Source organism: Hyperolius riggenbachi, chromosome 2 (genome assembly GCF_040937935.1).
Source record: "Hyperolius riggenbachi isolate aHypRig1 chromosome 2, aHypRig1.pri, whole genome shotgun sequence".
NCBI lineage: Eukaryota > Metazoa > Chordata > Amphibia > Anura > Hyperoliidae > Hyperolius > Hyperolius riggenbachi.
In genome coordinates, this window is record NC_090647.1 from 455,634,794 (window position 1) to 455,648,467 (window position 13,674).

Consider the following 13,674-nt stretch of genomic DNA (forward strand, 5'->3'; position numbering starts at 1 on the left):
AGAGCTTTTCCATCATGGCCGCCACTTTATATTCAGGAGGGGAGGGCATAGCTCCCCTCCTGTGATTGGTTGCTAGGGCCTGGCTGGGGCACTCTGATTGGCCTGCAATGTGTCACTTCCGCATAGTTTGACGCATTTCCGCAAACCACGACTTCAGCACCGGGTTTCACGAGCGTGAATGCGGATTTCTGTCCGCATTCACGCGAAGCCGAAGTAGATTTTCGTGGTTGAAAATCTATTCACGGATTTTCGTGTACGAGGCGGAATGCGTCAAAATGGTCGTGAATCCACGCGTAAGCGTGATCACGACCTGGCGGTGAGCACCACTGGGTATTGCCATTTCCAGAAGTATTCCAGTGTCTCCTAATTATTGCATGTTCCAAGACTATTGTCAATCACCTCCAACAAGAGGTCTCCGGATACAGTTTCCCCCGCAGCATGTCCAAGTTTCCACATATTAATTGCTGCCATGTCCTTCTACAAGTCTCCCCCAAGCACTGCCATTTACCCCACATGTGCCCCCAACCCCATCTATTCAGAATGGCGCATGTAAGGATTAGGGAGGGTTTTAGTTACCAGGCTGCACACTCTCTCATGCACCAGAAGAACTTTGATGCAAAGGTCATTCAATATTCTAGTATCAGTACAAGTGTCCCGTAAGCCACTGACAACAACATCATCAGTGATCTATCAGGTTGGCTGAGAAACAGCTTACCTCTATTGATATTTCTTTGTTGCTCCCACAGAAGGGTACAGCCTGGTATATGCTTTAAATTTAGTTTGGCCAATCACTGACCGATTTGACCACCTCCATGTAGTTTATATATTCTTTCTATGTTTGCATGGGTTTCCTCTGGGCACACTAGTTTCCTCCAGAAGGTTAACTGATTGCATACTAGGAAAATGGGCTCTGAGGAAATTTTGGTGCCAAAAATAACCACTATTATTGTCAAATTACTTTTCTACTATTAGATAATGGTAATTTCGATAGCAAAATATCAGTGCCTAACACTAGCCGAAACCCCCCACCACCATCACTGATACCTAACCCTAACTGACCCCCCCCCCCCCCCCCACAGATGCCAACCCTAACTGAACTCCCTACTGATGCCTAACCTTAACCAAACCCCCCACCAATACCTAACCCTAACCTACCCTCCCCGATTTGTGGCGGGTGCCTTGCCTGACCTTGCACCTGATATTTGTAGCTACAGATTAAGCAGTGTGTGACCCGGGGGGCCCTATTTTATTGGGTGCCTCTGGTGCCTTTTCCGTTCATAGCTGACGTTAAAGGGAACCCGAGATGAGAGTGGTATGGAGGCTGCCATATTTATTTCCTTTTAAACAATACCAGTTGCCTAACAGTCCTCCTGATCCTGTGTCTCTAATACCATAGACCCTGAACAAGCATATGTAGATCAGGTACTCTAACTCAGCTGACTCAGGTTTTATTGAATCAGCCATATACGTATATGTACCAGGGTGTTAACTCAGACACTACGCCAGAAGATCAACAGGACGGCCAAGCAACTGGCATTGTTTACTAGAGATGGGCCGAAGTATTCGCTTGTCGTATACTTCGCAGTGAAGATGGGGTATTCAAGCTTGGCCCCTCGGGCGAATACATATCGTGTTCGATCCGCACCCTATACATCATCATTGAGGTAAACTTTGACCTCTTACCTCACAGTCAGCAGACACATGGCAGCCAATCAGCTAGCAGTCCCTTCCAGACCCCCCCCCCCCCCCCATAAAAATGCTAGCGAAGGCAGCCATCTTGGACTCTTGGGTTCTTTCGCTGCTGTTAGAGAGAGAAGGGACAGAGCATTGCTGAGATAGGGAAGGCGTTAACTAGGCCTTTCTGTGTCACCACTGCCTTGCTAGCTGTTTACAGTGTCCTGAGCAGGTAAAAAGAGTCCTTCTCAGGACTGGTGCTGGTTTATAGGTTGTGTTTGCACAGCGTCCTGGCTCCTGACACTGCACCCAGTGCATCCAGTGCAGTGTATCTGAGCTGTACATCACAGATTTTCACAGACTCCCAGTGACTCTGTGTGCAGAAGTGCAATACACCACAACATCATTCATAAGTGCAATTCTTACTATATTTTGATTATATCAAAGATCTATGTGTGTGCAGAGATGTGTGCAGATACCAGTGACTTTGTGTGCAGAAGTGCTATAACATCATTCATAAGTGCTATTCTTGCTGCATGGTCGTGTAACTAGTTAGCACGGAAGAGTTCACAAAGAAGCCAAAATAAAAAAATAAGAAAAAAATATGTTATACACTGGCGCTGGTCTGTTTGGTTCCATTGTATAATTCCACTAATAACTTCCCATCCTGGCCTCTGCTACACGCGTACGTACAAAAAGGGCGCCCGGACAAAAAAGGGCGCGGGGTGTAAACGCTAATTAATAATTAATAATTAATAGCGTTTATAAAAATAGTGTGCTATATTTTGTTTACAAATAATGTTTTACAGAATTATAAATCATTAAATAATGTTTATGAAATCGGCAATTGTGAAAACGTTAATCTTCCCTGTTTCAAAAGTGAAACTTATAATTACATTTATTAAAAAAACGATAATATATGTTTAATTGTTATAATTATATATTATTGTGAATAACCTTCATTTATGGTTTGTTCTTATAATAAAATCTGAAAATATTCTTTATAACGATGATATAAATATAACTACGTTCGTAATAAGTGTTGTAAAACATTAGTAAGTATTACTAAAATTTTACTAAAACTATACCTAAGCCTACTCTCACACAGAACCCTCCCTGTACCTATCCCTAACCCCTAGACCCCCCTGGTGGTGACTAAACCTAAGACCCCCCTGGTGGTGCCTAAACCTAAGACCCCCCTGGTGGTGCCTAACCCTAAGACCCCCCTGGTGGTGCATAAACCTAAGACCCCCCTGGTGGTGCCTAAACCTAAGACCCCCCTGGTGGTGCCTAAACCTAAGACCCCCTGGTGGTGCCTAAACCTAAGACCCCCCTGGTGGTGCCTAAACCTAAGACCCCCCTGGTGGTGCCTAACCCTAAGACCCCCCTGGTGGTGCCTAACCCTAAGACCCCCCTTACTGATCGCTTTATTATGTGGATAATAATGTTTTACTAATTGTGGCTGCAAAAAATATATTGCAATTTACGTTACGTACTGATCGCTTTATTTTGTGAATAATAATGGTTTACAAACAGTAAGGGATAAAACTTTAAATAATGTTTTAATTAGTTAAATAAGATAAATATGTTTAGTATTTTTATAAACGTTATTCGGCACGGGTGCATTTTATAAACGTAAATCACCACAAGCACAGTTATAAATCATTAAAAATCTCCGGGCGCCGTTTGTAAACATTATTTATCTCCGGCGCCCTTTTTTCCTGCTCGGCGCCCATTAAACGTTATTTATTATGAGAGTGAATGGCGGCGCCCTTTTTGTCCACTAGCTGCCTGCGCCCTTTTTTCCCGCTTCCCTGCTACACACCCATACTGGTCCGTTCAGTTAAGCGCACATGCAGCACCACACACCTAGGGGCCGCGGCATTTGGTCTGTCAGTGTGAAGCATAACCCTTACACTCAAAATATCCTAGGCTGCGCTCCACATTCAAAACACAAATGTCCCTCCGAGACACAATAATCAGGTCACATAAATGGACAACAGTCTCTGTTGGAATTCCACTCACGATGTTGAGGTCACAAATGACCTATATGCACCTTCGGGGGGGTGGGGCCCCCCCTTCGCCTCTCTGGCTAGTCCTTCAGCTTCATGGACACTCTCCATACTGGATCTAATGGCTCAGCGATGTAGGGACAAGAAAAAAGAGAGGAAGACTAGCTTCCAGTAGTGTAAAACCGCTTTTATTTAAAACTTGTAGAGCAAATGCAAACAGGAGGTTACAGAGTCCAAAAAGTGCTAAAAATCAGCGTGGCGCCTGACAGCATCCGCGTTCGTTCCGTAAGAGGTTAAGTGCGATGCCAAACCACCTTTTTGGTGGGACTTTTGCCATGGATCCCCCTCCGGCATACCACAATCCAGATGTTAGGCCCTTTGAAACAACTTTTCCATTACTTTTGTGGCCAGAAACAGTCCCTGTAGGTCTTAGAATTCACCTGCCCATTGAAGTCTATGGAGGTTCGCGCGGTTTGCCTGTTTGCAAACTTTTACAGAGACTCGTAAAATGAGTTGTTCCGCAATGAAATGCGATGAGCGGAGCTACAGAGTGAGATAGTACATGTTTGCACATGCGTCTTATGCGCCACGCAATGATTATGCCGGTTGTGTACTTTTGCAGCAAAGCGGTTTGGCGTCACGCTTAACCTTTTACGGAACCAACGCAGACGCTGTCAGGCACCATGCGGATTTTAAACGGTGGTGCATGTGGACGGGAGTGGGACTTTCACATATGCAGGCAGCCACTTGGGAGCTAAGCCAGTCTGTTGGAATCTGTAACCCCCTGTTTGCATTTGCACCACAAGTTTTAAATAAAGTGGTTTTACACTATTGGAAGCTGGTCTTCCTTTTTTTTTTTCTTGTCCCTACATCACTGAGCCATTGGAACCAGAACTCACTATTGGATCCAGTCTGGAGAGTGTCCGCGAAGCTGAAAGACTAGCCACTGAGGCTACTGGGGGCCCCACATCCCCGAAGGCCAGGGCCGGCCCGTCACTTTTTGCCGCCTGAGGAAAATTTGGCAGAGCTGCTGCCGCCGCCCCCCCCCCGTCCGGGGGGGGGGGGGAGGGCGGCCGCCGAGCCGGAGGGGTAGCGGGCAGGTCGGGGGTATTGTGCCTAGCGGCACAATACCCCCGACCTGCCCGCTACCCCTCCGGCTCGGCGGCCGGCCCCCCCGGGCGGGTGCCGCCCTTTGAAGTTTGCCGCCTGAGGCAAATGTTTCACCCCGCCTCATGAGCGGGCCGGCCCTGCCGAAGGCGCATATAGGTTATTTGTGACCTCAACATCTGATAAGTGGAATTTCAAAAGAGACTGTTGTCCATTTATGTGACCTGATTATTGTGTACTGAATAACACTCAGTTTGGCTGCAGCTCTACAAAGACTTTTTGTATGACCTTTATTGGACGGAATCATCTACCGACCCAGCCAAGTGGTGTGGGAAAGTAGATGTTTGTGAGCGCCTATTGTTGAGTATGTTTGATAACCCTTACACTATCTGATTGATGTGTACACACTCCGGGCGTTTTAAAGCACTTTATTCCACCAATGTAGGAATGTAATGTGATTTCTGCCATTTAGCGATTAAAACACGGCTCTGCATCAACTATGTAATATTTGGTGGGACTTTTGCCATGGTTCCCCCTCCGGCATGCCACAGTCCAGGCGTTAGGCCCCCTGAAACGACTTTTCCATCACTTTTGTGGCCAGAAACAACCCTATAGGTTTTAGAATTCGCCTGCCTATTGAAGTCTATGGAGGTTTGCGCAGTTTGCCTGTTTGCAAACTTTTATGGAGATTGGAGTTCGAAGTTCTCGAACCCAAAATTTGATGTTCGACCCATCTCTATTGTTTAGAAGGAAATAAATATGGCAGCCACCAAATCACTCTCACCTCGTCGCGTTCCCTATAACAATGGCCCCCATGGGGCACCCAAATTTCCACAGCATCTCTGGCGCCCAAATTACCTTATTTCCCTAGACTCTAGATTATGTTATATATGACTATGACTAAGCGTTACATCATATTGTGAGCTCTTTGGGGGAGCAGTTAAGTGACATGAATATGTACTAAAAGGCTGTGAAAATGTAAGTGCTATATAGATGCATAAAAAGGATAATAGCATCACGTAGCAACGTTTGAGCACCCTAAGAAGCCAGTGTATAGTATCACCCCAGCTGACTCCTATCACAGCTTGTACACAGGTTTTGTATCCAGCAAGAGTCTTTCAATACTTGTAGGGATTTCTGCCCACTCTGCCTTGCAGATTACTTTTAATTCTCAGATATTCTTGGGCTTTCTTACATGCCCAGCATGTTTAAGATCCCCCACAGACTTTCAATGATGTTTAAAGCTAACCTGAACTCAGTTTACCTTCATTCCATTCTCATCTCTGCTATGCTCTACATGCATACATAAAAGTGTGATATATCTTACTCACAGTAATACAACATTACCAGAGAGAGACACACACACACACACACACACAGAAGATTCACACACATACACACACACACACACACACACAATTCACAAATCCGCACACACTCAAACATACACACACATGATTCACACTCACACACACACAAGATTCACACACACACACACACACACACACACACACACACACACACACACACACACACACACACAGAGGATCTACGCACGATACACACACACACACTTACAGAGGATACACACACAGAGGATTCACACACATACACACACAAGAGTCACGCACATACACCCACACACACACACAGAGGATCCATGCACAATACACACACACACACACACAGAAGTTCACACACACACACACACACGATACACACACACACGATACACACACACACACACACAAACTCACACACAAGATTCACGCACATACACACACACATACACAGAGGATTCACACACACACAAGCACACATAGATGTTCACACACACACAATACACACACACACACGCGCCCTCGCGATTTCCTCCATTGTAAAGCTCACTTGATATGCTGTAACTTCTCCAAGATAAAAGCATCTGAAATGATTCCTGATGGTGGGTTACACATAAAGGTGCCATATATTCCTAAAAGTACAGGCTTTGCTACATCCAAAAGCACTCAAGCTACACACTATAGCTTTTGTCATGCTGACAAATAGCAATTCTAAAATCAGATATCATGGGTGATACTTAGCTTGTATTTTTCTAAAGTTTCCAAACTACTTTCAGGGCCATACCTGGAAGGAAAAAAATACGGTCATGTTCCTAGGATGAAATAATAGCACTGTCTGTTGTACATTAACTGCTATGCAGCTGGAGAAAATATAGCGGAAGAATTATTTGAGAACAGTGGTTGGCAGTAGACTGAAGGCCTGTACATATCTGGAACTTAGGTTCCCCAAAATAAACATTTGTGTTTGTTTTATGCCACTTTTCCAAGCGTCCGTAGATGTCCTTGAATGTCCCTGACTGCTCCTGAGCAATCAGGATTGCTGGAAAAGCAAGGCCAACTGCTAATGTTATGTACCGCTAGCAGCTCCCTCCCATTTATCCTTCTCTCTCTGATTGGTAGAGAGCCAAACAGCGGTTTGTATGGAAATGCTGTCAACAATCAAGAAAAGTCGATCAGGAAAGTGGTCACAGGCACTAAGTCTCAGTACTCAGTGCCAAGTAGCAGCTGCAAAAGCATATTGGGTAGAGTTGTGCGTATGCATAATAAGCAGAATATGAGATATCTGATTATAGATATGATAAGATAAGTTGTCTCATTTTCACTGAGAGGTTATAATAATTGGACAAGTCTTATTTTTAAAACAATCACAGGTTATAGCTCATTTCCAGGAATTAAGATATCTTAACACACTCCTCTTTCAAGTATTCCGTTACCCTGAATAATCAGAATCTACTTATTAGTAGTGTTGGTGTTTGAAATCGGGACCATGGGGTTTGGAACCTGAACAGGCTTATTCAGCGCCATTTCAGCACCGGACAGCAGGAAGGGTTGCATTCCATTTAGCTCTGATACTTCCCAATTCCAAGCTGGAAGGAGAGCTTAACCACTTAACGACCGCCTAACGCCGATAGGCGTCAGCAGGTCGAAGTGGTGTTGCCATGCTGCTCGTTTGAGCGGCCGTTCCATGTCAGTTCACGAAGGGTGTTTCCGATCGGCGGCTCGCAGGCTAAATGTAAACACGTGGGGAAGAAATCCCCGCTGTTTACATCATATGGTCGTAAAGGATAGCCGGCAGTGATCAGACCCCCCCAGCAAGACATCCCATTAGTAGGGGTAAGTCTGATCGCCATGCTGCAAACCTGATCTGTGCTGTGGGCTGGAGAGCCCACGCAGCACAGATCAGGAAAAAAGAGCCTGGTCCTTAAGTGGTTAAAGAAAACCAGTACTGAAAAAAGTACCTCTGAGGGGTACTCACTTCAGTAGAGGGAAGCCTATGGACCCTATCGAGGCTTCCCCCGTCCTTCTGTGTCTCGCTGCAGCCCCCGGAATGCACAGGTGACAAATCGGACAGCCTGTGCAATATTTACCTTTTCGGGCTCCAGCGGGGGCGCTGTTGCGGCTCTTCTGATGGAGATAGGCGAAAATAGTCGATCTCCGTCGGGTCCGCTCTACTGCGCAGGCGCAGAAGACTTGCACCTGCGCAGTAGAGCGGCCCGACGGAGATCGGCTATTTTCACCTATCTCTGTGGGAAGAGTGGATATTGCACCGGCGCTGGAGCCAAAAGGTAAATATTTACATCGCCGCCGCTCCAGGAGGATTTTCTCCGCCGCTGTGGGACCGAGGAGGACGGGGGAAGCCTTAATAGGATCCGGAGGCTTCCCCCACCCGAGGTGAGTAGCCTCCAGGGGAGTTTTTTTCATTACAGATTTTATTTAATGCAAGAGCGGATGCACAGAGTCCTGCTGTCCAGTGCTGAAATGATGCTGAATGCGACTGTCCAGCATTTGAATTTGAACACCGACACTACAGATAAGTATTCCGTCACCCTGGATAACTAGAATCTACACACAAGTATTCCCTGCTACCCTGGATAACTAGAATCTATACACAAGTATTCCCTGCTACCCTGGATAACTAGAATCTATACACAAGTATTCCCTGCTACCCTGGATAACTAGAATCTATACACAAGTATTCCCTGCTGCCCTGGATAACTAAAAGTATTCCCTGCTACCCTGGATAACTAGAATCTGCACACAAGTATTCCTTGTTACTTTGGATAACTAGAATCTATACACAAGTATTCCATTACCTTGAATAACTAGAATCTACACACAAGTATTCCCTGCTATACTGGATAACCAAAATCTTCACACAAGTATTATTTGCTACCTTGGATAACCGGAATCTACACACAAGTATTCCCTGTTACCCTGCATAACTAGAATCTGCACACAAATATTACCTGCTAACCTGGATAACTAGAATCTACACACAAGTATTCCCCGCTGCCTTGGATAACTAGACTCTACACACAAGTATTCCCTGTTACCCTGGATAACCAGAATCTACACACAAGTATTCCCTGCATAACTAGAATCTGCACACAAGTATTCCCTGCTGCCTTGGATAATTAGAATCTACACACAAGTATGCTCTGCTACCCTGGATAAGAATCTACACACAAATATTCCCTGCTACCCTGGATAACTAGAATCTAAACACAAATATTCCCTACTACCATGGATAACCAGAATCTACACACAAGTATTCACTGCTACCCTGGATAACCAGACTCTACACAAGTATTTCCTGCTACCCTGGATAACTAGAATCGGCGCACAAGTATTCCCTGTTACTTTGGATAACTAGAATCTATACACAAGTATTCCGTTACCCTGGATAACTAGACTCTACACACAAGTATTCCCTGCTACCCTGGATAACTAGAATCTACACACAAGTATTCCCTGTTACCCTGGATAACTAGACTCTACATACAAGTATTCCCTGTTACCCTGGATAACCAGAATCGACACACAAGTATTCCCTGTTACCCTGGAAAGCCAGAATCTAAACACAAGTATTCCCTGCTACCCTGGATAACCAGAATCTAAACACAAGTATTCCCTGCTACCCTGGATAACTAGAATCTATACACAAGTATTCCCTGCTACCCTGGATAACCAGAATCTATACACAAGTATTCCCTGCTACCCTGGATAACCAGAATCTAAACACAAGTATTCCCTGCTACCCTGGATAACTAGAATCTATACACAAGTATTCCCTGCTACCCTGGATAACTAGAATCTATACACAACTATTCCCTGCTACCCTGGATAACCAGAATCTAAACACAAGTATTCCCTGCTACCCTGGCTACTACAGATATTCTTTGTTAAGTGAAGAAAATTCAAAATTGCATCTTGAAAGGTGTGTGTGTATTGGAAAAAAATGACTGCTGTATGACCTTCATTTGTACTTAGCGTCACCCATTGAGTGGACATTGATCTCTATGGTAAATGGAAGATCAGGTCTAACTAAAGATAAATAAATATCCAAATTAGAACATGCAGTGTTTCAGGGCTTTATGGTGTTTTTTCATAAGTATAGAGGTTGTATTTAAAACCGAAATCAATTCTTTTTATGAAATATTTTAGGTTAATCTCCTTGTGGCAGCCAAGGCTAAATACATTACAGGAAAACAGATGTTATTTCAAGAAAATAATATTTCACAAGACGATACTGATCCCGTGTCAGTGGTAAACATATCTTACACTTGGACATGCAGTATAAGGGGGACCCAATCTTCACAATGCTGTCATTGCTATAGCAAACAAAGTTTTGGATTTTGCAGCATTTTTCCCCCAGGGTGTTTGCATTGAATTTGCCCTGTGACAAACATCTGAGCAGAGCAGCAGAGTGTATGAGAGAATATTAGTCAGGGACATACTGGAGGTCAGTGCAGGGCAGCTAGAAAACAAGGTAGCCGGTATGGACACGTTCACACTAGGAATCGCAAAACCGCTAATGTTTTGCGACTATGATTTTTTTGCATATTTTTTACTAGATAATTAAAAGATTTGAGCGACTGTGATTTGCTTTTTTTTAACATTTCAATCGTGATTGCGCTGAAATCAGGAAAAAGTACTGCATGCACACATTTTAATTTTCCGCAAATGGCCAGCGATCACTGCCATATACTTTTAATTACGCTAGCACTTTTTAAAGCGCTGGCGATCACCAGCGATTTTGAAACCTGTGGAAAACGCTCACAATTCGCCCCAGTGTGAATGTGCCTTAAAGAGGAACTCCAGTGAAAATAATGTAATAAAAAAGTGCTTCATTTTTACAATAATTATGTATAAATGATTTAGTCAGCGTTTGCCCATTGTAAAATATTTTAAATCCCTGATTTATATTCTGACATTTATCACATGGTGACATTTTACTGCTGGCAAGTGATGTAGCTGCATGCTGTTTTGGCAGTTGGAAACAGCTGTAAACAGCTATTTCCCACAGTGCAACAGGATTCAGACAGGAAACTGCCAAGAGTACGTACTCAGAATCTCTTTGTGGGAGGGGTTTCACCACAATATCAGCCATACAGCGCCCCCTGATGGTCTGTTTGTGAAAAGGAATAGATTTCTCATGTAAAAGGGGGTATCAGCTACTGATTGGGATAAAGTTCAATTCTGGGTCGGAGTTTCTCTTTAAGCAATGCTCTGGGATGAGGAAATCTATAATTCTGTGTTAATCCATTGAAGTCCACAGTGACGGGTAGACGGCAGCCTGATATGGCACATGCACAAAACTATGGTAAAGTTTCTGTGTGCAGAGGGCACATAACAATTTTACCATTGCTTACGCTGACAAGGTAACGAGTGTAAGTCTAACAAGCATTACGTTACCTAGGTAATGGGGGTTGTGCAACCTGCACATTGCATTTTACCTTGTCAGCGTAAGTAATGATAACATGGTTATTTGCGCTCTGAACACGGCAAATTTGAATCAGTGAAGAGAAAGATCATGCAACGTATATAATAGAGAAAGAAAATCACAATCACATATAAACACCAGTAGGTAAAACAAAGAAACAGCGAGATAAATAATTAGCGTTGTCACAGTGACTGGATAGTGGACTGGTTAAGGGCACCGACTTTGACATCTCGAGTCTTACTTTTCTGTAAGCCACTACCTATTCAGTAAGGAGTCGTTGGGCAAGATTCCCTAAGGGCTGGTTCAGACAGGCGGTTCTGCGATGGTAAATGACAGCTGCAGCGCTCGTCCCTTTAATGCTGTCCATTCAGATGAATGGACAGACGTTGGTGCTAACGCTTACCGACACACGCAAGGAAGCATCACTGAAAGTCGACAAATATTTTCTGCAAGCTGGGCTGCTGTTGGTGGCTGGGTCAGACGCCCATCTGCAGTGTCGGACTGGGAGGTGGTAAAGCTCAGGAAATTCATTTGCTGGCCAAGCAGCAGTAATCATGTGTTGCTGCTCGCAGTGAAGACTTGCTACAGGTTTCTATTGGGAGTGATAACACAGGGTTACTGCTGTGTGGCCAGCAGGTGGATTTCCTCAGCTTTTCCACCTCCCAGTCTAACACTATCCATCTGAACCAACCCTAACACTGCCTACTGAGCACCCCCATAGGGGCTGCAACCCTCAAGCTCTTTGAGTCCAACAAGAGAAAATCACTATACGAATGTTGGAAACACCTGAGACTTTTCAATGGTTAATTTACAGAACTAAAATAGACGATTACGCTTTCCTATAGTGCCTCTAGGATGTCTGATGACTATAGGGGTATATTGTAGGAGCACTTTTGTATTAGCCTAAATTATTCCACAATTTGTTAAGTGGTTTGGCTAGACTTTAGAGTGTCTATAAAGCTTTCCCATACCTTGAAAAACTTTATGGACGTTTTGAGTATATGCTTCATAGACACTTGCTGATGAACCGTGTTAGCGAGTGCTGCCAAAAACAACATTCTTTCCCCTTATCCAATGGCTTGAACTCCTGAATTCATTCACTTGGTTTGGTTTACATAGAAGAGGAAAATAAATAAATGTGTTGTATCAAAAACCTCATTACATTTGAAAAAATATCATGTTATTCAGCATGATGTACTACCAAACTCTACAGGGAAGGGGAGATGTTGCTGTACATGAATGGGAAGCATAATGTAACTGGGCAGAACAAAGCCTGGGGACTATGTAGAGAGGGGCATAATATAGTGGAGACATGAGCACTAGGGGACATGTAATGGATTGCAAAGGGCCTCGATGGTGTAATGATCCGCTCAGCTGGCTGCACAGGCAGACAGCTGTTTGACCATTCCTCTAGTCTGTGGGCTGCAGGTCTCTGGAAGAGAGACCTGTCTTTCCTTTGCAAGTTTCTGATCTGCTCTGCTGCTGAGGAATTTGCATACATTGGTTATGCAAATCACCCACCTAACTCCTTTGTAGGCTGGCAGTATAAAGAGCTATGTTTCCCAGAGTCCTGGGCTGGTCATCCTTCATGGTTTGTTGAAACATTCCTAGAGTGTCAGCCCTGCTATTGCTTGTTAAAGTTATCTTAGAGTAATTCTTGGGACTGCACTAGGCAGCTTCCCTAGTGCAGTTAGCTTGCTATCTGTTTTGTCTGTATTGCCTCTCTGTTGCGATTGTCCTGTCACCAACGGTGTTGTCAGGAAATCGTTCTGTCTGTCTGGGGTGCTAACCAGAGCAGTGGTCGCTACTGGTAGCCCCTTCTGTTAATCTGTCTGTCTTGTTTGGATCGCACTAGCCTCTAGCGGTAGCGGTTGTGGATCCTTCTGCTCTTTGTTCTTGGAGTGTAAGCTGGAGCAGCGGTTGCTGCCAGCTACCTCATCTGTCTGTCGTGTTTGTATCACACTAGCCTCTAGCGGTAGCGGCTGTGGATCCTTCTGATCTTTGTTCTTGGAGTATAGATGGAGCAGCGGTTGCTTCCTGCTATCTCATCTGTCTGTCGTGCTTGGATCGCACTAGCCCCTAGCGGTAGCGGCTGTAA